The sequence below is a fragment of the Aphelocoma coerulescens genome, chromosome 4A (assembly GCF_041296385.1).
Source record: "Aphelocoma coerulescens isolate FSJ_1873_10779 chromosome 4A, UR_Acoe_1.0, whole genome shotgun sequence".
Lineage (NCBI taxonomy): Eukaryota > Metazoa > Chordata > Aves > Passeriformes > Corvidae > Aphelocoma > Aphelocoma coerulescens.
The window spans coordinates 7,904,730-7,931,919 of NC_091018.1; the positions used below are offsets into that span (position 1 = coordinate 7,904,730).

The following is a 27,190-nucleotide window of genomic DNA, read 5'->3' on the forward strand; positions in this document are numbered from 1 at the left end:
ATCCGTGTCCATGGCGTGTGGGTGGCTCTGCAGGGTTGCTGTGGTGCTGCTGACTCACACACAGTGCCACTTCCCCTCACCAGCTGAGAAAATGCTCCATCAGCATCAGTGCGTGCAAAGTGCTGCCTGCAGAATTCTAACTCACTTCCAGGGCCTTTCGGGATGCTGCTGCCAGTCTGGAAGGAGTTGTGCTGGCTCTTTGTCAGATATCACATTGATTTTAAAATTACTTTGATGGCTCTTTAAGGCAGTGCACTTTTTGTGGCCTTCTGCATTTGTCATAGCTGATGCCTCTCCTGTGGAATGGCAGAAGGGCAGCATTATCTGGTTTGGCTGCATTGATTTTCTGGGAGTGGCAGATCAGATTTTGGATGGGGAGAAGAAGATCAGAACTGAAATTTCCTACTCTCCATTTTTTCCCCAGTGGTGCTCAGCTCCTGAGCAGGATGGGACTCACAGAACACAGAGTTTTTCCTCCCAAGACACCTGGGTGGTGGATAAGACAACAGTGCCTGGGCTGGAGGTTTGTAAGGCACGGATCATGATCTGTGATGAAGGGGAATTGGGGTCTGCATACTCCTGCCTCCTTCTTCCTTGCTGAATCTGTCAACCCATGCCCTAAAACCTCACCTCTTTGACCTGGCTGCTTTTCTGTCACTTCTGCACAAAAGTGAAGGCCAAACCAAAGGTTGCAGAGGCAATGCTAGAAATTAAGATGCAAAGGCGAGTCATTCTTCACCTTCTGCAGGCTGCAGAACAGCCTTTCCATGAGGATAAATAAAATCTCTGTATCTGTACACTCCACTGTTAATATTGTAAACGAAGTACAATGTTTTTCAGATTACTGGATCATTGCTGTCAGTAGAACAAGCAGCCCAAGCAGGCTGCCAAGGCAGGAAATGAACGAAATCATCCATTTAATGTTCCTGGTTCATGCACAAATTTCTGAGTGGGGGTGATTAACTGCTGGAACAAGCCACTGAGGGGAGCAGGGGATTCCCCAGTTCCTGCTGTCTCCAGATGAAGGCTGGCTGCTGCTCTGTGAGGGATGCTTTTGCCAGACAAACTTGCACTCTGTGCAAGTGGCAACCAGCTGAATTGTGGAGGGAGCCCACCAAGTGCAGGGGCCAAATGGAGACAATCTAATCATCTCAGCCACCCTTAACACTTGTGACATACTCTTAGAAAAGTTCTTGCTGCTATGCAGGTTCTGAATATTCATGGCTCAGTTCATTCTGTCCCCTTAAAGAAATACCTCAGCTGGCACCAGCCTCTGGGGCAGTGGTGCTGTCCCCTGTGCCTGCAGGGATGCTGCAATAGCTGCAGGCTTCTGTCCCCTGCAGGATGCTGTGCAGGGCCCATTCTGTGCAGCCCTACAGCCTTCCCTGAAGGGAAACCCAGCCATGGAGAGGTGCAGCACTTTGCTTTTGGGGGTGGGAGGGAAGCTGCCCTGGGGGCAACAGCATGGCAAAGCTACCTTTCATCAGTCAGCTGCAAAACAGAACTCTCCTGCTCTGCAACCTGTTGATCATTTTATATATTGCTTGTGTGCAGCAGATCATGGTAGAGGCCAGTGGTCCTCATCTGACCCTGGCACGGTTCATCTTCCTCACAGACCTTGTGTGGGGGTTTGGATGCATCCCCTGCACTTGCATGCAGCACCATAGCTCTGATCCTGAGAAATGGTTCTGATTAATTCTCAGGGCTGATAATAATTAAGCAGGATGCACCTTGGATTTGCTTGAGCAAAGTGTTGGGGTGTGGCTCATTTCTTTTGCTTTGACTGATGGTCAGCCTGGCTCCTCAAGGGAGGGCTCAGAATCCAGGGGAGCAAAGAAGATGCAGTCAGGATAGGAGGGGACTTACTGAGCTCATCTCAAGGGTGACTTTCTTGTGAGACATCAGAGAAGAGTCCATTTCTCAGGCCCCCCAAAAAAAGGATGCTCCTTGACATAGGCTGTTGCGTGAGGAAAACTTTGCTGCTGATTATGGAGCTCAGTATTAGATGTTCTCACCTGCCAAGCAGCAGAGATGCATGGACATCACAACCCAGCCTGATCTCTGCCTTCATCCAGTGCCAGGATCTCTGCCCTCAGGGCAAAGTTCTTCCCTACCTGGCCCCACCTGAGGTCCAGGGTGAAAAGAGGCATATATTGAAAGGATTTCTATGTGCTGGCCAAGTTCTGCTTGGTATTCAGAAGTGGAAGAGAGCAGGAACCCTAATGTTTACATCCGTACCAATTTAGGCTTTAATTTAGGCAATATAATGCAATCTTTCTCTGGGCTTTAATAGCTTTTCTATTATTTTGCTCCACAGATACTTGGAAATATGAGCTCCTTTACTACATGACTACTTAGACCAATAAAGGAGCTGTTTACTTAACACATTAGTTTGCAGGCAGCCTCCTCCTTTCTAAATTTGGCTGAACCGCAACACTGCCTTTGTCCATGGCTGTGAGTATGAATATGCATAATTAATAAATGTTATTTGCTGGACATTTACTCCTGAGTGTCTCAGTTCTCCTTGACCAAGCAAATCTGTCTCTTTGAGATCTAATGAAAGGTTTAGACTTTTAAATTTATTTTCTTAGATTAGTCTCAGAAAATAACCCTATTATTCTAATAGGTAGATCCATCCCTGAGGAAGATATGAATAAATGAAAAAGTAATAGGTGAAAAATAGGCCAGAGCTGCTATTACAGAAGAGTCTTTCTGACTTTTTAATTTTTGGTTCAGAAACACAGAAAAACAGACTGTAAGCATGCAAAATGCAGCCAGCTGCTCCTGCAGACCCAGCAGCTGTTCTTCTGTTCAAAAGTGGCAGAATTTCTACTAGAGAAATCTTCTCTGGAAATACATTTTAAGTGTCTGTTGTATTAAATCTGGTTTAGGTTGCATCGAGTGCATGAAATTCAGTGTCTTATGTTCCATCCCATTTTGTATTGTACACACTAGAGGGAGCCATGGAAAAACCAATCCCCAGCCTGCTGCCAGGCTCCTGCCTTTCTCCCCCAGCCCTGGGGCCTGCCTTCTCCTGACCTCTCCCCTGGGAAAATGAGTGTCTTTGAGGAGTAAACCCTTAAAAAAAAAAAAACGGCTGTAGGAGCAGTTTGTTGAAAGTAAAGTGTATTGCTTGAATATTCTGGTGTTGGTCAAAATTTTAGATCTGAAAAATGCATTTATTTCAATACATCTAAATGTTGCCTTCTCAGAATGCTCCAGGTTACGTGATGTTTTTCCTTTTGGATGTTGCCTTGTACTGCTGTTCCTCAGTGAAACATTGTGTATACATCCAGTAGATGCTTTTACACAGTATCCCACTCTCAGGAGGACAGCCATTGTTGAAGGTATCCAGGACTCAATTAAAATGTTTCAGGAGACAGGAAATTATTTTTGCAACTCTGTTTCATCTGAAATTCTATTTGTTTCTCCTGCTTCCAAGATCTTTGTGTGCCTACCACCCACACATTTACCTAATCTACTCTTAAAGTCCCCTGTGCTCCCAATGCTACTTCCCAGAGAGGTGAGTCCTTGGGGCTGGGGGAGAGGAAGCTCCTCTGCTTTCCTTCTGCCTGAGCCCTCTTTGCATTGGGAAACAGGGAAAGAGAGCTCCTAGCTCACCAGCAAAGTCCCAGATTCTGACTGCCTCTTGAGCCCCCATTCTCCTCAGCTAAATGATGTTTGTTTATACGGGATGATTTAGCATAGCAGATATTCATTTTTGCCTCCTTTGGGAGCTAATATTGGGAACTGGTGATGCAATCCCTGTGTGCGGATGGATCTTTGAGGAGGTTAATGCACTGTGCGAGGCCAGGACAACCCATGCAGCCACTCCAAGGCCTGTATTTTCACAATGACTATTTGCCCAGGCATCTTTATGGAAGAGTGGGGCTGTTAGCGGAACATGTCTGGAATCAGAGCAGGGATATGAGAATTTAGCCCATGCTGTTGTTAATGGTGGTCACAGTGCTGCACATGTGAAGCCCAAATGATAACAGGCACAGACTGTTTGCTTTGCTGCCTTACAGCACAACAGCAGCTTTGTTGGAGCTTTGATGAGCTGTCTCTGCTGCAGCTTGGGTACAGGCTGCTTTTCTGTCTGCAAGGAAACATCATCTCTGTTAAGGCAGAAATGTCTCCCTCTGAATGGCAAGGGAAGAAAAGCCAAGCAGTGGTCTTGTCAAGTGCTGTTCCACTGATAAAACAGAAAATAGGACAAAAGTTTTCTCCTATCAAACAGGGTTATTCTCAGCCCAGAGCAGACATCTCCCATTTATTTATGTACTTTTGCTCCTGTGCTCTTTTCATGCTCCCATCTGTATAAAGTTTCAAAGGGGCTCTGGGCCTGACCTTGCAAGTCCTCAAAAGACCTGTCACTGCGGTAAATAAATCAAGCAACAGGCTGGGAGAGAGTAACAGACACCAGCTAGCTAATTGGGAAGGCTTTCCGGGATTGCAGCTGAACCCTGGCACAGAGGTGGATGCGCAGCTCGGCAAGTAGGATACGCACATTCGCATTTGAGGGTCAGGGGTTGAAGCTGTGGCAGTGCAAGGTGTGGCAATCCTTCCTGGCCTCTCCTGCTCTCCCACAGAGATTGGTGCACCTCTTGTAAGTCATGGAAAAAGAAATATTAGCTGAGTAATGCTTAAACAAAGCCTGTGTGTTTGGGGATGGTGGGGAGTGGGCAGGCTGGGCTGCCCAGGCAGCCCAAGAGTAGATTTAGAGCAGCTTTTAGCTTCTGATGAAGTCTGGCATGCTCTTCTGCTTGGACCAGTGACCCTGGAGGAAGAAATGAGAACCCATTTGGGAAACAGTGATACCTCCATAGCATCATCATATCCTCAGTCCACTGATGACCCAGGGAGGTTTCTTTCCATCTGAGATGGAGATATTCCAAAGTGATCTGCAATGCACACCAGACACAGCGTCTCTCAGTGCTGTGATCTTCAGGGAAAGGTCTCCAGGGGGGATGGTGCTGGTTGTGTTTGGAGACGATGCCATGATTCAGAGGGACACACCTGGGACGGTGTGTGTTTGGGTTTGCCTGCATGCTGGCCATTGTTGGGAAACAATTTTTCTCCTCCTCAGATGCATCTTAGGCTCTCCAAAGGCACAGCTGAGTGCTGAGGGGCAGAGTTGTGCCTTGTGTGGTGTTCCCCACCATTGTACCTGGTTTTATTTAGAAAAAAGCCAGTAAGGCTAACAGAAGCCATTCTTTGCCATATGATGTAGCAATTGAAAGGAGAAACTCTGCTTTTTATGTCTCTCAAGGAAAGGCTTCCCATTTAGCCCAGGAGTAGCAGCTGCTCTCCCAGTTTACAACACACAAACAGCCTGCATTGTTTTCTGATTTGCCTTTTTTATTACAGCAGATATTGGATGGATAGCTAGCAAAAAAAAAAAAAAAAAAAAAAAAAAAAAAAAAAAAAAGCAGGGGAATACCAACCCAGCTGGGTCACTTTATGGTGTTTGGGAACTGTAGGAGCTCAGCACATGCTCTTCAAGGCAAACACCACCCAGGTACACCTGTGATCATTGTTGCTATCTCTGGGTGCATGGGAAAAGGTTCTTCTTACAGTGGATGGGGCAGAGAGCTGGTGGTCCCAGGGGACCTTCTTGTATATGGGATGTATACAAGAGCTGGGAGATGCCCCATGAGCCAGACAAGAACCAGCCTGTGAGGGTGGCTCTGCAGCCTGTTGGGAGCACTGCACTCAAAAGGAACTTTTCTCCCTCAATTCATCAAGCACAACTGCATTAATGCGAGGGAGCAGAGCACTGAGTAGGCAGGGGCCATTTTAACAATGTGGCAATGTCTTTTATTTATTTGTTTACTTAACCAAAATCACACCTGGAAATGGCTGAATTGATTTCTGTAAGTCAGGCTCTTCTGTGTCAGGTCCTCAGTGGGTATTGCTGCCTCAGCTGATATTTATGCAGCTGATATTTATGCACTGGATGTTTTTTTTAGTGCTTCCTCAAGCTCATTTACCCCTCCCGGCTGCTCTCACGGTGTAGCAAGGCAAAGGGGCTTCTGCCAAGGCTTGCCAGGCAGGCCACTCCGCAGGGCTCTCCTCTGCCTTCGAGTGACTTGAACGCTTGTTAATTGGCAGCGGTTTCTTAGCCCTCGCTGGAGGCAGAGGTTGTGCCAACACGCTGCTTCCTCCACCGCATGGCTCCAGTGATTACAGCTTGGCTCAGCCTTGCAGTGCTGCTGTTCTTCCCTTCTGACCCTCTCCTGGGATCCAGAGGTTTTGGCAGGCACTTCCTCCGTGTAAGGCGTCTCTGGGGTCCGGGGTTCACTTACCAGGACTGTCTCACATGTGCCCAAATTGGCTGCAGGCTCAAGCCATCGAGAAAGAGGAGCGAATGCCAGCAGCCAATGAGTCAGTGCACTCCCATGGTATTTGCTAGGCTTGGGTGGGGTTCCTCAGAAATGCCAGTTCACTTCCAAAGGAACATAAATCACGACATTTATGCAAGCTTCAGTTCCACAGATCCCTGTTTAGCAGCCAGGATGGGGTTTACAGTTAATTAAAAAAGCAAAGAAGAAGAGGGCATGTGAAAGCAAGACCCAATGTCTTTAATAATTATCCCAAGAGCGAAAACTTTCACTCTTCTTTCAGATGATGACAAACACTGGGGAGCAGCCGCCCCCGGAGACTCTGCCCCCTCCTGCCTCCCTCCCTTTGAACCTTGGTTTCCTTCCCCTCAGCGGTGCAGCGACGTGACGGGGGACAGTATGTTCATCACATGCTGGTACTCGGGCTCTCTGCGGGGCTGAGCCCGACTGCTCCTGCAGCCGCCCATGTCCTCCCTCCAGAGCAGTTCCTCCGTGGCTGCTTGGGAGAGGGGCAAATGGGGCGGCTGCAGCCATTTGCTGGCTTCGGAGAAGGAATCCCTCCTTCCCCATCTCACCTGGCTCTGCACACCTCTGCATGGGTGACTTGTGTGGGACAGGGGGGACAAGAACACTCCCTTGCTGGAGGAAGGGACCAAGCATTTTTCTGTGCGTAATCCACCATAACAGTCAGCAAAGAAAAACTCCCAAACCCTTTTGTTTAAAACAACTGGATCTCTCTTACCTGCTTCCACAAATTGAGAGCAATTTTCCTGCCCTCTTGTTGCTGATCCAAGTCAATTGATTTGAAAGCCTGGATACCTGATGGCTGGGGTCTCGTTTGATGCATGTACCTGATGCTCACAGCCACCCACAGCTCATTGCCTCCTTTGTGAGTCTTGTTCCCCTCCTGTGTTTCTACCTTTGACGTTACACTCCTCGTATTGCAAGTCCAAAGAACAAAGCTGTCCTCCCCACGCACTCAGGCACTCCTTCTTTTTCTGACTGATCTCTGCAGTGCAGAGTTATTAATAAAAAATCACAACGTCATGTACAGCCCGCACCATCACATCTGTCAATATCACCACCATGCAAGATTGTGTGCTTTTTCCAGCTTTCAGTGTTTCTCTGCTGCAGAGGTTGTTTAAAAGGAGGAGGAAAGCTGAGAAGTCCCTCCCCACCTGCCAGAAGAAGTGAGTGATGATTTCAGTTTGGGATGTGGCAGTTTGATGTCATCATTCATGGTTATTAAAAACTGTTATTTGCGAATCTTCAGTTGCTAAAAATAAAAGAATTCTAATACTCTACCATGATTTATCTTATTGAAGGTGTCAAAATGATCCTGGTTTGTCAACCCCTTATGTAAAATGTAATTTTCTAAGCAGTGCTCATGGCCTGTGTCTGCTCACTCCTTGGTAACATATAATACTCAGCAGTGGCCATTAAAATCAGCTTCTGCTTGAGTGGGTTTAGGTTTTGAAAATTTATTTTCAGCATTTCCCATAGTTAGTAAAATACAGAAGTGCAGGAATACAATGCATGATCCTGTCCCAGCAAATGCTGTGTTTCACTGCCATGAGGGTGAGTGATGTACAAAGAAACTTTGGACCCAAGGCCCCTCTGCCCTGACACACTGAGGAATTCAGGACAAAACCTTCTGAAGAAAATGTTGCAGCAAAAAAATACAACACAAGAGAAAGCAGATTTTATGCTGGGGATCTTTCTGTGTATTCCCTTTGCAGCATAGGTGGGACCTCTAATGAGTTACCACACTCCCCCACAGCAGTGTTTGGCTCACTCTGTTGATTGTCTTGTAGCAAGAAAAGAAATTAGCTTTTGGCTTTCTTAGTACCTCAGAGGATTCACAATACTGAAGGAATGTGGAGCAGGGGAAGGTGTCACAACATCAGCCTGAAACACTAAGTTCCTCCGGCATGGGATGCAGGGACCATGGGTCTCATGGCCCCCACAAAGGGATCTGCAGGTGGGTATGAGGGTGACACTTCATCAGCCTTCTTGGCACAAACACTTCTTAAATAGTCTCTTTCTGTATGTGTGTGAATTGCCACTGGGGTGCAGCTCTGCAATCTTGTTTCTGCTCAGCACTCAGATTCTTTCATGTTACGCATCCATGGGCAGCCTGTGTGCACCTTAGTGGGGCTTTTGCAGAGGACATGCAGGGCTCTTGCCATTGCTGGCTCCCAGGGAGGTGGCACAGGACCCAAATGGGTTTGTTGAGAGCAAGCCAAAGCCAGAATTAGAGTGTGACTGTTGTGTCCATGGGGAGAGTAATGGCAGCCCCAGACCAATTCACTGTGTAAGCAAACAGCTGTCAGGAGGGCTTGGTAGAGCCAAGGGAACAGGGTGATGGAGAGAGGGCTGCACTGGGACTGGAAGTCCCATCCAGTCCTCCTTTTTGTCTGGTACGTGAGGCTACGTGGGAGTCTCCTCATTTGCAGGTTTAAAATCTTGTGGGCTTCAGGGAAGAAGGTGGAAACTGCTGTGGGCTAGGCAGGAAGTAGATCTCTTTCAGCTGTAAAAATTCCTGAGTGCCTTGTGCCAGCTTGTGTGAGTGGCCATTTACTTGCCAGCTGGAGAGCTGCACAGTGAGTGAGGGGGAAGGAAGTTCCACTCTGTGCTAGAATTGCTTTGGTGTAGAGTATCATGGATATTTCTTCCTCTGTTGTTACAACTACCTTACACCACAGGCTACTTTCTGCTGTTTTATTTATCAATAACAGCAAAATGTCACTTGCTTTTGCAGCATGATGATGTGTATGTGCCATGGGGCATAACGTAGAAAGGACATTGAATATACCTGATCCTTCTGCTATCCATGGACTGTTCACAAAACCACGTTAATATCCCTTCCCTCCAGACACCTGCCAAAGACACAAACCTCTCCTGCTTTGTAATGCCTACCCAGGAGATTTGGGACACAGAAGAGAGGCTACAGACTAAGAGGCCCCAGTCTGGTCCTCTCTGGCTTCTTCCCCTTCCCTGGGGCAGTCCCAAACAGAGAAGCTCAGGATATTGCTCTTTCTCCTCCCTGGTTCACCCAGCTGGTCCTCTGACTGCTCACAGAGTTGAGTGCACAACCCAGCTGAGTACTCAGCTCAGTACTCATTGAATGCAGCCCCTTTGAATCTACCAGCTAAGCCATCTGCTCAGGTGTTGAAATTTTGTGCAAATTCCAGCCCAAGTTTCCCAACCATGAGCATAGACAGGCTGCCTCAAATGGATGCTGAGAGCAGATCACACACTTGTACAGTGTGCAGGCAGCTTGACATGTAAAGCACCACCTCTACAGAGAGAAACCTGCCCTGTGCCAAATACAGGATGTGGCATGAGTCAAAATGAGGGACACCAGGAAATAATAGACTTCACATGAAAGAGAACAATAATTTGCAGCTGTAACTCACCTTTCATCTACAGATCACAGAGGCGTCTCAAGCACTAATTAGCACAGCCTGGCAGCATTGCTGCCCCATAACTAGTGCGGGGCAATGGTTATTCCATCTTCTGGCATGCAGCCACATGTCCTTGCAGGCACCAGCAAGAGGCAATTGGCTTGCAAGGTTGGTCCTATTCCACTTCTCACAGCTGTGCTGGAGGTTCCTGAGCACCTGTGCCAAGGTGCTGCTTTGTGTCCCAAGCCAGTGAGGGTTTGGTGTCTGCTTCAACAGCAGGTAAGAGAAGATGGGCCAGGGGGAGCAGAACACACTTGGGATCCAACTAATTTCTGCTCTGGGTTCTATCTGATATTTTCTATGTGGAAATCACTACTTAAAGAAAACTTGAGTGGGAAAGGTAAGATCCTCCAGGAGCAAAAATCCACCCTTAACAGTATTTTAAGTGAGTATGGCAGTGAAGTTTACAATCTCCTAAAGTTTTCATGAATATACGTGTGTGTATATATTTAAATATATATATTTACAAACATTTTCAAAAAATCTAGAGTTCTTTAACCTTGGTAGTTATCTCTGTAGTGTTGGGGAGACACACTCAAAGCACTTGTTAACTCGGGCATGAAGCAGAGAAGACAGGTCTGCAAGGATCTGTACACGGAGTTGTTCATATTTCTCGGGAAGTGCGCGGAAGCCTAGCCAGCCCCAGCCTCAATCCCCTGCTTCTCCGAGTTGAGTCATCTTTCCTAGGAAAAATGAACTATGCTTTTCTTGGAAGAATTTAAGTGTGAGAAAGTGGCATACACAGGAAATTTCCCAGTTAACTGTAGGTGAATCAGACCCATCTTCCCTCCTCCTAGACCGGGTATTTACAACACACCAGCAGCACCCCAGTGCATGAAGGGCACAGCATGAGTCTCTGGGTTGCAAAACTTGTCTATTTTGAGTTTGCAGTGAGCAAAATGAAGCAGAAGTTACTGGGCTTCATGTGGGAATTGAAATGTGAGAGAAAGAAATGTATGTGAAATATGAGAGAGGGGAATCAGACTGGTTAGTCTCTCTGCATCTGAAATGTCTATGAACATTGTTGAAATACTGCATGCAATCATTTTGCATGGCTGAAAATAGCTCTGCAAGGTGCCGGGTGGCAGTGCAAGCCAGCCCTTGGCATCACACAGCTCCCAGTATCACTTTATTGTCACACCAGGAGCTTTGCTGTACAAAGAAAGCACAACTGGAGTCTGCTGCTTTGTCCATGTTACAAGAAGCTAAATTAAAGGCTAGAGAGATTTTAATTTGCTCCAGGACATAAAGAATGTTGGGGCAGAAGTGAGACCTGCAAGCCCCAGCTGACAGTCCCTTGCCCTGACTTCTGAATGATGTGGGATTAATTTCCTTCGTTAAAAATAACCTTGTTTATAACCTCTGTTTCATGATTCAGGTTTTCTGCAGTCAACTGATCGCCATCAAAGCAGGGCAGCATCAGATTTCAGGAGGAGGATGCTATAGGCTGTTGCAGCTCAGGCGTGCTCCTTGCAAAGGGCAGTTCAGTGGAGGAAATGAAGGATACCTTGTCAGAGGGCTGCTCTTTTTGGAGAGGAGTTCTCTCTAAGATCGCTGTGCCAAATCCTAAAGTGCCTGGAGCTCTTGTTATGCAAATCCCCACCCATGGCTTCTGCCCTGCCAGAAACACCAGTGCCTCATCACCATGAATGTAGCCCCGTGCAGGCCCAAAGCTACAGACAAACGTGGTTTTCCTGGTTCCTCTCCGCCTTCTTGCCTGTAGGTCAGAGCATCAGACATGCGCTCCTCTACATATGGTGACCTGGAGCCCTACCAGTGGCACAGCTACCAGTTCTACGTTTAAAGCAAGACTCATTGCGAAGAAAAATCTCCTAGAAAGTCCCACACACCCACTTTTATTCCTCTCACTGTAGTGTGACATGTCCCACAAGCAGCACAACTCCCCAGGCTTCCAATGACCATGTTGCAAGGGTTTGCTCACTGCTGTATTATGTTGCCTGCAAAAATCAGGCTACACAGCTGCAATCCTCATCCCATTTAGCAGACTGGAAAGCAGAGGCACAAAATGGAAAGGACCATCCCTTTCCAAAACCTTCTGGTGATTTTTGGCTAGCTGTGGATTAAGTGGCCATGTTCAGGTGATGTGCTCATGGACACACAAACAATCAGTAGCAAAGACCCAAGCAGAAGCCAAACCCTTAAGGCACAATCTTGTGGTGCAAATTTGTGCTCATCCTTCTTTTTTTCAGGAGCTAATCCTTTGTCTTGCAGGAAGAGGAATTTTCCATAAATGTGGTAATTTTTTTTACACCTCATTGTGTGTTTAATGTTTAACAGTGGAATCATTATGGTTTTATTAGCAGCAAGTAACGCTTTGTCATCTTCAACTGACTTTGCAAACATTAACTAATTGATCTCAACTATGAATCAGTGGTGGTAACTAGGAAGGGAGGTAAAGTGGTCTGCTGGTGGTCACTGGGGAAGTGGTTGTCAGAACAGGGCACAGAAACCAGGGCTCACACTTTCCTGCTCAGACCACGAACATGACAGTTTTATTAGTGTTATTTCCACTAGTGCTGCTGTCAGGGAGGGCTACTCTGTGTGTAATAAACAACACTCAGCTGCTTCTCTCTATGTCTGGTTGAGTTCATACTTGACGAAGTGTCACCAACCCCAAAAAAATTCTCAATTAAAAGAAAAAAAAAACTGACTGACTTTGTTTTCTTCAGTGACCTAGTGGTTGCTGGTTGTTTTCCACTACCCTATTGCAAGCATAATTCAATTATCTATATTTGTGGGAATTAGATGCTAAAGTCAGAAAGGAGCAGGGCTGCTTGCAGCCACAGTCTGAGAGGTTTTTAAGGACCACATCGGCAGAGACTGACTTGAAGCATCCTGAAGCTGGCTACCAGGAAATTAGCTCCTGGTTTGCAGTATGCAGAACGTGCATGGCAGCTTCATGATTTACTCATCTGCTTCACATTGCGCCTACTCTCCCTCGCGACTGTCCTGGCGTATGCAATCTTCTGTTGCAAAACAGGAGTGAAAATGAGCACTGCAGTGTGGAAGAGCTATGCCACTACCCAGGTAAGGGTGGCCAAGCCTGGCAGGGACACGGCCCCTCTGGGGGGGGAGTGACAACAGCTTCGGCGACGGGAGGCTGTGGTGGTGACTTTGAGGACAAACAAAATGTGTTTGGGGGGAAGTGATGATTGCTTGGGGGCAGTGGGGATACAGCCCCTCAGTGAGGGGGTGCAATGATGGCTTTGGACTTAAGGATGGGTGTGATGGGGGGAGGTGATGGTGACTTTGGGGACAGCAGGAACAGAGCAGCAAGGTGTAATAGTGGCCTTGGAAACAGCAGGGGTACAGTGGGGACATGTAAGAGCAGCTTTAGGGACAGAGGGTACAGAGTAAGATGGTATGATGGTGACTTTGGGACAGCAGGGACAAAATGGGGGGGATGTGATGGTGTCTTTGGGGACAGTGGGGACACAGCAGGGATATGTAATGGTGGTTCGGGGACAGTAGGGATTCAACCCCTCAGGGGACTGTGATAGTGGCTTTGGGGACAGGGGGTACAGAGTAGGGAGGTATGATGGTGGCTTTGTGGACACTGGGAATACAGCCCCTTAGAAGGTGGATGTGATGGTGGTTTTGGGGACAGTGGGGACACAACAAGAAGGTGTGATGGTAGCTTTGGGGACAGCAGGGACACAGTGGGGACATGTGGTAGTGACTTTGGGAACAGCGTGGATACAGTGGGGGTGTGTGATGGTGGCTTTGGGGACAGAGGGGACACAGCAGGAATGTGTGACAGTGATTTGGGGACGGTAGGGATGCAACCCCTCAGTGGGGGGATGTCACGGTGGTTTTGGAGACAGCGGGGACCCATCAAGGAGGTGTGATGGTGGCTTCAGGGATAGAGGGGACATGTCAGGGAGGTGCGATGGTGGTTTTGGAGATGGAGTGGACATGCCAGGGAGGTGTGATGACAGCTGGGGGTGGAGGGGACACGGCAGGGAGGTATGGCGGTGGCTTGGGGATAGTGGGGATGCAGCCCCTCAGCAGGTGGCGGTGGCGCGGTAGCTCTATGTCTGGCGGCCAGGTAGAGGTGCGGGTGCCGGGAGGTGTCCGGGCATCCCGGTCCAGCGGCGGGAGCAGCGGCCCTGGGGCGCGCGTCCCGCTGGTCGCGGCGGGGCGGGGGTCGAGGGGCGGTTGCCATGGCAGCAGCCGGGCGGCGCGCGCGGCCGGCGGGGCGCGGCGCGGCGCGGCCCCGGAGCGTACCATGTGCGCCCGGCGGCGGGAGGCGGCGGCGGAGGGGCCACGACGGCGGCGGTTGCTGCTGCTGCCCTGCTGCTATAGCTCCGCCACGGCGGGCCCAGCGACCAGGAGCCGCTGCGTCAATGTAACGGCGGGGACGGGGGCTGAGGGGACGGGGAGGACGAGGGGGGCCGCTGAGTGGCATTTCCACGCCGCGCGTGGCCGCGGGGAGTGGGGGGTGGGGAGGCGGAGGACGGGCGGGAGGCGTTAAAATGGCGGCGCGCAGGCGGCCCCCGCGCTAAACCGGCCCCCGTGGCTCGCCCCGCGCCGCCGCGCGTGGCACGGAGCGGCCGCCGCTGCCTGCGAGCGCCGCTGCGAGGTAAGGCCGGGGCGGCCGCGGGGCGCCCGGGGACGGGGGGCGCGCTTCGGGGAGGGAGCGCGGTGGCGGCTGGTTCCGGTCCCGATCCCGCGGGCGGCTGTCCCGGCAGCGCAGGCGGGCTGGCCGCGGGTGCTGGCGCGGCTCCGCATCGCTCCTTTGTCTGGCAGCGGCGGCGGGCCGGGCCCCGCTCCGCTCTGGCGGGCGGCTGCGGAGGGCGGCTGGCGCGGTTGGAGTGTGGCGGGGGCGGCATTCCGTTCTTTAATAAGAAAAAAAAAATCATAAAACCCACACCAGAACTAATTTTTGCAGCCGAAAGTGTCGCAGGCGCTGCCATACCCCCGGACGCCTGGTAGCGTGGCAAACCTCTGCTCGGAGCAGCGGGAAGCGGAGCTTTACTTCTGGAAAAGCAGCCCAAACTCTCCGGAGGGCCCCGGCCGCTGCAGAGGCGAGAGAGGGGCCGGAGGGGAGGGGGAGATTTTTCTTTTTTTTTTTTTTTTTTTACTCTTATGAAGACATGCGCATTTGTTCATTCTTGCCACCGCACTGGAGTCTGCCTAGAAACAAAGAACACAGCCTGGCGAAGTTGATGCTGGTTCCCAAAGTGTCTGGCGCTTCCCCCCCCCCCCCCCCCCCTTTCTTTTGCTTCATTTACTTGTGCCATGGTTAAAAGCCTCGAGATGTTTCCTTCAATTATTCCCATGTGCCTGCTGATGGAAACATCCCCCCCGCCTTCGCCCCCTTCGCTCCTACCAGGCCAGGTTACGCATTTTGGAAAGTGCAGCCATGATAGGTCAAGTTCTCTCTCCCATTTTGCCCCGGCCTCGCGGTGTGACAGCTCGCGGGAGGTGTGCCTTCCCACCGGGAGCCACCCCCTTGCTGAATCATCGCCGATCCGTGGCAGGACAGCTCGTCCGCCTGGGCAGCGGAACATTCCCCGGCTGAGCATGAGGCGGTGGTGAAGCTGACGCGAGGCAGAGACCTGTTAACATTCGGCTCAGGCGCGGGCGAGCGGCTGCGGGGAGAAAACCTTCCCGTTTCATGGCAGCGGGAGCCGCGGATGCAGTTTTGAGCTCAAAAGCAAGACGTGCTCTGCTGTAAGGAACATCCCTTGCCTTTGAGGTAGTGAAAGTCCGACTGCCTGGTCCTGCAACTTCTGCCTCTGAAAACTCCCCTCTTGCGCAGATAGGATCGGCACCTGGCTCGGGGAGCAACGTGCGAATTCGTGGTGTTGTGGCTCTTAGCAATAGTCCTCTATTGCGTTTGCATGGAGAAGTGTATGAACAGTAGTGTAGTGTCTGTGCTATTTGCCTAAAACTAGTTTATTCTGCACTGATGGAAGTTGTTGCCTTTGTTACTGCAAGGAAATAATGACTTAATCTTTTTGGGGCTTGGTGTGCGATTGTGTCAGATGCTGAGGTGTTGCTAGGTGTCCCTGCCTCCATTCAAAGGTTGCCAAAAAGTAAGAGAGTGAGAGGTGGGATGAGCAATTTTCAGCTGGGGTGTATCAGGCAAGACTAAATTGCAGCAGTTGTTGGACATGTAATATGATCCTGTAATTAGAGTGAGGTTATAGTCTATACCGTGTTGAAACTATCGAGTGTCTTGAGTTGGAGCAGTCTGAATTAAACTAGTTATTCTGGGATTATGCAGAAGCAGAAGTAATGCAGTTAAAGTTTCCACAGAGCAGCTTCCATGGGGTTGCAGAGATGTTTTCCCCCTATGGGTCCTCCTTGTGGGTGTTTTGCTGTTAAGGTAGTATATGGAGGCTGCAATGGTGCTGTTCTTCAAGTTGGAGAAATGCCTTACACGGCACAGTCCTGCTCCTTGGAGCTTAATTTACTAATGAATGTCCAAATCATGCATCTCGGTCCTGGGAGGGAAAAAATTCCTGAAGGGAGGACTTGGGGGTTCAGCTTTGTGCAGAAGTGAAGTACTTAAAAAAGGACTGTCATTTAGTCTTAAAACTTCCCTGCCCCCATTACTCTTCATACCCCAAGAAAGATGAGTGTTAGCAAGTCTGGTGGAGAGCTTGCAGGCTGCAGTCTTTTCAGTGCTCCTGCCAGTGGGGCAGGATCTTCCTGGGGCAGCTTCAAGTAGCTCTGGTTTGCTGTTGGATTGTACTGGTGTGGAGCTGCACAGGCAGGCCTGGGAGGCTGTGGAGAGTTACGGTGTGTGGGCACTAGCTCTGTTCACGGGTGCTAATTTCCCTTGGGTGTGTGTGCTTATATATATAGACATGGTACATATTTAAATGAAGTAATTTTAAAGTAGAGATGGCCCAGAAAAGTTTGAGAACCATTTTGGTGTTTCGAGTGTTTCTCTGAAGACAGTGGACTGTGCTGAAGCTTCTAGGTATTATGGATGTACTTATAGCAGGAGAAGGAGCAGTCTGCTTTGGGCTCAGTTGGCCTTCCTAGGAGTGGCTGAGTTTTATGTATGCACCTGGTTCAGCCTGTTTACAGCTGTGTGGCTGCTGCAGAGCTGGTGCTGCCTTATGGGCCTTTAATGGGATATGTTGGCAGGAGCCCAAAGCAGACCTGGTGGTCAGCAAGGAAATTAGCCCCATGGTGCTATAAACTGTCCTGCTCAGTGTCCTGCAGCATCTGGCCAGGTCAGCAGAATTCAGGGTGCTGCATCCTTTCCACTGCTGTGAGGGAGTGAGGGACCCACATGGAGAAAGAGGGAGTGGATCTAGACCTGTCATTCCTCCCTCCCAGTGCTGCAGGAAGGTTACTGACACTAGGGATACTGGGAGTTGTCCCTCTGAGATGTTGAATCCACACAGAGGATTTTCTAGTGGTTTTTGTGCCCAGTTCCACTTCACAAGCAATGGGGGCCTGCTCTGCCCTCTTATTCTCTGTTGGGGAATGGCTGGCATTCTCAGAATTGTTAATCGTAGAATTTTATAGACCTAGAAATTTTCTCCTGGGCTTGTCCCATCTTGGCAAGAGTATTATGTGGAGCTTAGAATTTTGCACTTATGATGCCATCAGACGTGAGGTTTTGAGGGGCTGTTCTGCACATTTAAGGGAATCTCAAAGTGCAACTTAAAAACCTGTGACTGCAGAGAGAGAGAGGCTGGCTTTCTTACTTTTTACAGCATAGCTTGCAAATCAATTTTGAAACTGGTGCTGTGGTGGAAGTGGTCCTGCTTCTGGCCTTTTTCTCCAGTCTCATCCATCCATGTGAATTAAGAATAATCTTGCAGAATAACAAGAAAAAAAAGATGCTAATTTTAGCCATCACTCTGCTTCTCCATGTGGCCACAGAAATGGTTGTGTTGGCACAATGACTTGGGGGGCCCAGGCAGGACAGGATGAGACTGGGCCACAGCATAACTGCATTGCTTTCTGGCAAATGGATCTTCCTAAAGGCACAAGTCAAACCATGGCGGTCCTAGTCACCAATGCCTGCAGCCTAGTCAGGAGCCTGCAAACAAATGAAGATATTCTTTGTGGCTAATGCAGGCAGAGGTGAAGATGAGGAATCTACAGTCAGGATTTGGTGACTGATGCCCACAGTAGGACACCCCTTCTATGCTGGTGGTGGCTACTTGGCTTTGTCAGTGGAGTGAACCATTGCATGACTCAGATGTGTTGGGAAAGAGTATAGAGCATTCATAAGAGCAGGCTTTTTGGACCATGAACGTACTAGAAGTCACGTGTGGAAACTGAGTACTAGAAACACAAGGCTGCTCATTGAGAGGGAGGCTGAGCACTGAAAAGCACAATTTGCTTGGATCTCAGTATCCAAAGGTAGTCATAGGAGTGATGGCTCTCTTGGTGTGATTTGAGAACAGTGCAAACATACAACCAAAGAACTGCCACCTCAGACAGACACGGCATCCTGCATTTCCATTGCCCAGATCCAGCCTCCCAGCAGCCATCAGGAAAAATGTGAGAAAAATCTATTCTCATTTTGTGATACTTTTGCAGAATGCTAGAAAATCTTGGTTGGGGAGTGACTGCAGCCTGGAAGCAGGGAAGAGAGCATGTCTTTATTGAACAGTGTGTGTTTGCTCTTAAAATCCCTTAAAAGCTCTGAAGCTCAAGTTTGCTTGATTTACTGTGTTTGCCATATGTAATATTTCAGTGAGAAGTTTCAATTCAGTGTGGCTGAGTTGATGCAGGAGTTCCTTTTTAGGTAATAGGGATCCACTTACCCATGTGTAATGTACTGGTTTGTTTTTTAGACTGTTTTTTTGGGGTGGGGCGGGGGGGAGAGTTGTGAGTTTCTTTTTAATTGGTGTAGTCCAGACCTCTGGGCAGTGCATGCATCCATCTCTAGGGCAATGCTCAGGTTCTAATTTTTCATATGATTTAAGCACAGACTTGTCTCTTTTGCTGAAACACAGTCTTTAAACTGGAGCATTTATAATAAAACATTTTGTTGTTCTCTGTTCACCTCTAATGCAACATTATAGGTACCCCAGACTTTCTATCTGTGTCTGCTGCTGAAATGGAATTCCTTATCGTGCCGTCTAAGTATAGAAATTGTATAAATGGATCCTTTTCATTTGTTTTCTCCAGATTCCCATATGTACAAAATTACTGCCCCTGGCTAGATGATTTACCTGAATTTGTGCTTGTGATGCATTTGCAGTTGGGCACCTCTTGCCTGTTAAGCTATGCAGTGCATGTTGTTCTTTTAAAAGGTGTATATCCTCCTTTTTTCCATGCCATCTTGCAGGAAGGATTGTCTACCCAGAGTGATATTATCGTCTCCCATTTTAAATGGTGTCAGCAGATATTTGTTTTTTCTCTTCTCCCATTCTGATGCTCAGTACTCACCATGGGAATGAGTCCTGTTGTATTACTGACATGGAACAAATCTGTGCCTTGGCCTCCAAATTATATGGCCTTGCTGAGTGAAGGGGAGGGCCTTGGGAGCCCAAATAAAGGTGCCAGGATCTGTTTGCTTGGGGATTTTTTTTGTAAAAGCACGTAGGCTGATAGCAAGCTGAAAAAGCGGTGGCCTTCTGAGCTGGATTTTTTATGTCTGAGGGCTTCTGAATGCATAAAATCAGAGAGAATGTGTCTGTGTAATCCGATCTGCTCTTGAAAGCCTTGTGGAGGGCTGCATGCTGCAGACATGAGCTGTGTCAATAAGAACTCTATTCACCCTCAGAAAACAGCCTCGTGATCCAGTTTGACTGGCAGGCTTCCTAAGGGAGGGCCTTTTTTTGAGAAAGAGCTCTGATTTTTTGGCGGTACTTCTGTCTGCCTTTTTGGATTCCCACTTATTGTTCTTTCCGTGGCGTGATAAACTTGGATATTTTTGCTGGAAGCTTGTTGGGGCAGAGGGAGGATTTCATGTAGCGCTGTAACCAGGAGTGTGGGGTGAGTTTCCTTCCTTGCAGTGCAGTCCCTCTGCCAAAGCCGTATTTATGAGCATGAAGGTAAGGGATTTAAAAGAATATGAGGTAGGACTAGAGGTCTCTGTGTGCAGGAGAGTGTACCACACACTTGTGCTTGCTCAGGGTACTCTCTTGCAGAGCAGTGGCACAAAACACCCATCCTTGTAAAAGTCTTGGATGTAATGCACAAAATGTGTGGTTGTGCATGCTTATGTGCTTTTTTCCCCCTTGGTTCTGCAGATGTCTGTGTTACCCAGAAGTGTTGCTGGGTGAAATTCTGCTTTTGGTAATGCTGCCATAAATCTGCTGTGAAGGCAGTGTCATACTAATGGCTGTAATTTTCTGGTTGCTATTATTTATAAAAAAAAAAAAAATCACGCAAGGCAAAAATCTAATTCTGCTTTATGAAGTGTTCTACACCTGGCATGTAATCTTTTTAAATCTTGTAGGAAAAATCTGCTTGACCTGGTAAAATGATACTTATGAGATTTGCTGAAAGCAGAATTTTAGTAAAGAGTACCAGGTTCTGAGCTGCTGTTAAGTGTGTAGCATTTGTGTAAATGGCATTTTCTGCTGCATTACATGTGTGATATTTGGTGTGTGCTCTGCTGAGGTCTTAAAGCCATTCTCTTTGGCACTGAGTTCCTGGCTTTAACAAAAGAGATAACGGACTTTCAGTTTTGCATGTTTCATTTTTTTTCTTCCAAGTCCTTTGGTCTGTCACTTCTCTTAAATCTTCATGTCCTTCATCAAGTGATGATTTGAAAATTAGCTCATCTGTATGTCTTTCTGGGTTATTCTTGTAGCTGCAAATGAAAGCTTTAAAATATAATTAGAATGTAATATGCACAAGCTCAAAAAAACCCCCAAAACCAAACCCAACAAAAAATGATATAATGCAAAGCTATTTAAGAGAAATGCAATTATGTTTTGAGCCAATTGAGGCTTGACTAAATTTCTCAGAGTTTGCTGGTGATGATGTAGTAAAACCAAAATTAACTCCTGAAACATGCCTGTCCCGAGTCAGGCTGGTGAAAATGGAGAGAGCCACTGAAGGAAGGGTAGTCTCCTTGTTGGGGAGCCTGTCCCTGTGCAGTTTGCAAATGGATCTAGCATTTGGGGTGATTCCTGCAGTTCCATTTCCCTGGCTCTTCCCAGCTGAACCCCCTTCAGTAAAGGCCTGATCTTGCCTACAACAGCTTTAATAACAAACTGTCTGTTTTAGGTGGGATTGGCCCCTGAGCAAACAGTGTGCAGACCTTGGCGGCCATGGACAGGGCAAGGGTGGGCAGGAAACACTGGCTGCTGCTCCTCTTAATGTGGGGAGGCTGCAGTTGGATGATTTATTTTTACTTCCCGTTCCAAATCTGTTTGGGTCAAAAGTAGAGGTGTTTTTCCATATTAAGATGTTTGGCTTCATTCTGCTAGGCAGCAATAAATTTCACACAGTGCACAATGCGTTTCTTATATTTCAGAGACGCTTTATTGCTGCCTTTGATTTTTAATTTGGATGGTGAAACCTTTATTAGTGCTTTCTTTGTTGCACGACCTGCTTTTCAAGGAAAACAGAAAGCTTTTCTTTTTGTCCTTCTTTCCTTCTGTTTTGGGAAGAGCCTTTGAAATATATCACAGGTCTGTAGCTGAGCAGAGGGAGGGAGCTCGCAGGTCTGTCTGCCATGCCTGGCTTCTCAGCAGGCTCACAGGGAGACAGGGACACCTCAGTCTGCTTCTCTGCTCCTGGAGTTAATTAGGATGCTGGGACTTAATTCATTAGTGCTTGTGTAGCGTTTGGTAATGTTTTGGTGGAAGGTTCTGGGACTGTGTGGTGCTTAGGTGTGGTTGTGCAATGCAGGGCTGTGATAGTGGGAGGAGCCCGTGTGGGTTAATGGACCAGCTGTTAAAGTGGTCCTAAAGGCTGAAATGGTGAGCTGTCAAACATCTCCATGTCATTGATGGGAAATCCTGCCTGGTAAAGGACAAGCTGTGAGCCATGGCTGACTTCCAGGCTGCTGCTGGGAGTTGTTCTCCAGAGCACTGGGTTAGTCCACAGCATGCAAAATGTTACTGCAGGCCATAGGGTGCAAAACTGATGGAGAAGAGAGAATCCGGCTCTTTGGGCTCTTCCCTGTTTGGGCAGCAAAGGTGTTTGAGTTTCGCTCCCCAAAATCTGGTCAAAACTCTTAATCAATGCTGGTCACTCTTCTTAAGTTGCTCAGTTGCAGGATCTTCAGCTCTGCAGCCAGCAAGTCAGGATGGATAAACCTTTTTATAACCATACCAGTATCACTGGGCTCCTTTCAAATATAGTCTGAGCATTTTTATATAAGTAGTAATAAGCAGTGCTGGCCTGGGGGCTTGTATTGCATTTTCAGATACATTTCAGTGAAGTTATTTTTGAAGCACAAAAAAGAAACAGTAGCATGGAGCCCTCCACAGGGTTACAGGTGGTTTATCCTCCTTTCTTTTAAACCTCCAGATGGTGGAGTTGTATCTGACTGAGGAAGTTGGAGTGTAGAGGTGTTTTGTGAAGCCTCCATGGCCTTAGACAGACTGCCCAGGTTTTGGCACTGGCATCTCCACCTTGCATTTGCACTTGACTCGTGGATCTACAAACACATGCCTCCATTCTGTGTACTCTGCTTGTTCCTCAGACCAAGTCCAGCACTGATGAATTTGGCTTGACTAATTACTCAGTGCAGCACTTGGTGTGACAACTTCAGTGCCCTTCATTAAGCAGAGCCTTGGTAATGAGCTAACGTTGGCGGTGTCCCAAGTGCCCAGGCGTGGTCTGGCTAATGAAGCAGCACCTTTCCCATGGTGCTTGAGGAAGCTGCATTTCAGGTCATGTAAATAAGTAAACCAGAGTGGGCTGCTCTCCTGCAGGATGAACGGCGAGCCCTTTCCCTCCTGCATCTCCACAGTGAGGTGACACCTCCCCTGCTGCCTCTGGGTACAACCAGTCTCTCCACCTTGCTCAGAAGTGCAGGCAGGTTGTTCCCACTCCTCCCCATGCCTGCACTGCACACTCCTGTTGCAGCGGGGATACTGCAACACGCATATATCAAACCAGGAGTCCCGTGAAAAAGAAACAAATATATACGGACGGATTCTTGCTAGATGTTTCAGAGATGTTTATTTCCCCAGCCGCATGGCCGGGGCTCTGCTGAGGGACTCTTACAGTCAGCACCCGAGCTGCTTTGCCCGCGCAGGGGAACACAAACCAACCAATGGGGAACGAGGCTGAGCAGGGGCAGGGAAACCCCGTGCCTCCCCTCAGGGCTACATGGCGCGGGGGAGGGACCCCAACATCTCACCCGTTTTATTTTAATAAAAGGAGAATGAAGACAACTGGATAAACATAACAAGAACAGTTTCAAAACAAAACAAGCCACCCTCCTGAGTCTTTAAATGTCCAAACAAATTCTGTGGAACATCTCAGGGCTGACAGAAGGGAGACAGAACTCTCTGGACATGCCTGTGGGGAAACTGAGGCAGGAGAGGGTTTAATTTCTTTCCTCCCCCTTTTCATCCCCCCATCGGCATCGGAAAGGGATTTTTGGGGAAACAATTGGCAAAGGCAGGGGTTTGTGAGGGAAACCATGGATGAAAAAACGGATTGGGAATAAACTGGGGATAGGGTAAACTTAGGAAAGGGTTCATATTGGGTATAGGGTAAAAGGGGAAATTAGGCTGTGGGTAGGGAAATTGCTGGAATGGATATTGTTTATAATTTTCTGCATAACGGCTGCCTTTGACGGGAATACCTCCAGGCCCAGTAACATTCGCTGCTTGTAAACCCTTCTTTCCTTGCACTATATCAAATTGAACAACTTCCCCATCTCCTACACTTTGCAGGTAATTTTTAGGGTTATTCCTTTTAATGGCAGTTCTATGGATGAATAAATCTTCCCCTGTATCATCTCGTGTTATAAATCCATAGTTGTTTTTCACATTGTACCATTTCACAGTTCCTGTGATTTTCGTTGCTAGAACGTCTCCTATCACGTGCTTGTGTGTCTGTCGTGGCTGCTGGTCCCGCGTGGCCGCCGCCTCGCCGACTCCGACGTCTCGGTCAGGCCCCCGCGCCGCGGCCGCTCTGCGCTCTCTGCACGGCCCCGCTCCGGTGCGTGTCTGGGCTCTGCGCGGCTCCGCTCTGCAAACTCCACGCTGCTTCGAGAGCGGCCCCGTTTCGGCTCGGCGCTGCACTGCACAGCTTCTCGTGTCGCTGTGGAAACTGCCGCTTCTCCCTGCATAGGGCTCTCCGAGCCGTATGCACAGAGCGGGCTTCCACGCTGACCTCCGCTTCCTGGCTGCTCGTGGCCCACGGCACCCATGGCGCCTGCGGCGTCGCTCCCTCACTCGCGGCCGCGTAGCCGGGGACCCCGAGACAGGGATGGGGTCCGCGGTAAGGCGCGCGCTCCCGAGGGGGCCAGGCGCATCCAGCGCAGGCACCTCCACCGGCACGGCTGCAGTCATACACTCCTGGGGTGGCCGCCACGCGGTCTCGGCCACGGGAGAAGTATGATCTTCTGCTTTAGGGGTAATGGGATCATACAGATGCTCCTGAAGAGCGTCACTGATTATAAAGGATCCACGGAGAGCTTCTATCGCTAGTCCATCCCTTAGCTTATCACAGATCTCGTTCCAGAAACACTCCTGAGAATATCCAGGAGGTTTGATATCAAAAAGTAAGTCTCGAGAAATATAGGGGAACTCTTTGAAAAGCCAGATAAAAAAGTGTTCAAGATCTCCCGGTTCCAATACTTTTTTGTTTTGTTGTTCAAGGATCCCTTTTACTTCTAGATACATTTTTTTCTGTGGCTCAGAGAGCCCCATTTCCCACGATTCTTCCATAGTCCAGATATGGAATAGCGAAACAAAACCAAGAAGAAGAATCCAAAGTTTCCAGGGTTTACTCACACAAAGTCGCTTAGGGATCGGGGATCGTTCTGCCCTCAAATCTCCACCATATGTTGCAGCGGGGATACTGCAACACGCATATATCAAACCAGGAGTCCCGTGAAAAAGAAACAAATATATACGGACGGATTCTTGCTAGATGTTTCAGAGATGTTTATTTCCCCAGCCGCATGGCCGGGCTCTGCCGAGAGACTCCTACAGTCGGGGCCCGAGCTGCTTTGCCCGCGCAGGGGAACACAAACCAACCAATGGGGAACGAGGCTGAGCAGGGGCAGGGAAACCCCGTGCCTCCCTCAGGGCTACATGGCGCGGGGGAGGGACCCCAACACACTCCCTTGGACCAGTCTGCCCAGGGCACCTCTCTTGGGTGGCTCTCACATGGGATTGACCACCTTCATCATGATTTTCAGGGTCTGCAAAGCAGTAGGTTGAGTAGTTGTGATCCATGTTTCTTCTAAGACTGGAGAGGAATATGGCATGTAGGGTGGATTCTGTATGAGGTTTTATGAACCTTGCTGAAGGGAGAGACTTGCTGGTTTGAGGACTCTCCAGCTCTGTGACTGTGTTGTAATATGACTCATTCAGTAGCTGACACTCAGGTACCAAGGTTGGAATGAGGATGCTGCTGCCAAACGCCAAATTCCTTCTGTGCCCTGTGTTAGGTGGAAGGTTATCCTTCTGACAAGACCTTGAGATCTATTTATAAGGTACAGGGAAGCTTCTGGTGTGCTTAATAACAGATTTATTTATTTTCTGTACAGTGCTACCCATCTTGTTTTTCTAGAGATACCTGGATTTCTAAATTCGGCCCACGTGTAGAGACTGTCGTAGATGCCCATAGTTGGGTGGTGACACCATTTTGCTTGCCAGCTTACATGATAAAGTTTTCCCCTAGGTCTTGGAACTTCTTATGGGGAACGTGTGTATTTGGGAGAATTGTGGAAACCCCTTGACAATGGGGCATTGCCAAGGCAGAGCCATTGGCTGCTTGAGCTCCCAGGCTGTGCCAAGTGCTCTTGGCTTCGTGGGTGCCATGAGGAGCTAAGCCTCCTCTTTCATGCACTTCATATGGTTTTTGGCACTGAAAAATGTGTTCTCTTTCCTCACTGCTGCTGTCCTCTTTCTTCTCCTTTGTCAGTCTCATGAATGCTTGTCCTGGCTGAGGGAGAGGGCAGGAATGATGCCTGGGCTGATGCTGCCTGTGTTTGGGTCAGCTGGAAAAGGTGGTGAAAGCGGAGCTGGAGGATGCCCAGTGCTGTAGGAGAGTGTCTGCATGGGTGAGGCTGAGTCAGTCACTGGTGGCCTTTTGCAAGGTGCTGGGGTTTTTTGGTTCAATAAAACACTCTAATAATTATGTACTAATTAGAAAAATGCTTAGAGCATCCATTGCATAAAGCTGTGAGCTAAGGCAGGTGCCTTTTAGCAGCAGTAATTCCCTTTTGTTTCAAAAAGGACTGGACAGTTGAGTTGGACTGATCCCATGCAGCGGCAATTCACCATACATTGTATTTCAGATAACTGCCCACTGATTCCGGTTTTGTGAGTATGTGGATGTGTTGGCTTGACTTCCCAATGTAGGGACCAGGAGAGCAAGTGGGGAATGCCACAGTCCAGCCAAGCATGCCAGATTTGGGACTGAGTGGCAGTGATTTGCAGGTTTTTTGGCATGGAGTTCCCTTTCTCTCAGTAAAATGTAGATTCAAACACTTGAGAGATGTTTTTTTAGTGCAATCATTCATGATGTTCAGCAGCAAACTTGACTGGTATCTTGCTTGTCTGATGGCTTTCTTTTGAGCATCCTCAGATATTTCTCTGTCATGATGACTGAGCAGAGGGATTTTACAGCTGAACTGAAACTTAAATTTCAAAAGGAGTTTTTTCTCATGAAAATAAATCTGTATCTGGCTTTGCTGCTGTTAACTGTTCTCTATCTTCAGTTTGCTGGTGCTGGCTGTAAAACCATTAAATTCCTAGTGGGGTAGTGCAGAGCAGTGTCTTCAGTTTGAATCTGAATGTTAGTGAGGAGCAACTCGAATTTAAAATCAAGTTTTGGTCACCAGCAAGAGACACTTTTTTGTTGGTCCTGTGTGCCTGCAACACATGCTGGTGCTGTGGCATGTTCTGCGCTGGCGAGTGTCAGCTCCTTCTCCCTGGCAAAGCCCAGGGCTGAAGACCACTTTTTCCATCTGTGGGAGTGACACTACTGCAGCACAAGTGAGACTTTCCCCTTGCCTGTTGATAGGCAAAGAACCCATTAGGATTGCAGAAACTTGTTCACAGACTTAATCAGCAATTGTAAGCATCCTATCTTCCTATTTTTTTAGGTTAAACTAACACTACAAATACTTTATTTTATAAGACTCCTAATACAACAAAACTGTCAAGGTGGAGAAGTCCACTGTGGTGATTATTGTCCAAATATAATAACTTTGTCATAGGCAGACAGTGAGGCTGACTACAAATGGGAGTGATTCTGGGAGGAAGGTAAAAAACCTTAATA

At 48.4% G+C, this 27,190-nt stretch overlaps 1 protein-coding gene across 13 annotated transcripts in view; it reads left to right on the forward strand.

The window, feature by feature from the left end:
• The first annotated feature begins 12,825 nt into the window (after nt 1-12,825).
• MBNL3 (muscleblind like splicing regulator 3) overlaps nt 12,826-27,190 on the forward strand; it is a 97,501-nt gene continuing 83,136 nt past the window's right edge. For 6 of the 13 annotated variants that reach the window (XR_011150910.1, XR_011150911.1, XM_069015189.1 and 3 more), the window contains exon 1: nt 14,100-14,180. The gene's annotated coding sequence lies outside the window, so the exon portion shown is untranslated. Of the gene's footprint in view, nt 12,860-14,086; nt 14,181-14,315; nt 14,415-15,066; nt 15,534-27,190 lie in introns of those variants that run through there. The other 7 variants (XM_069015193.1, XM_069015200.1, XM_069015199.1 and 4 more) reach the window with 7 other exon arrangements.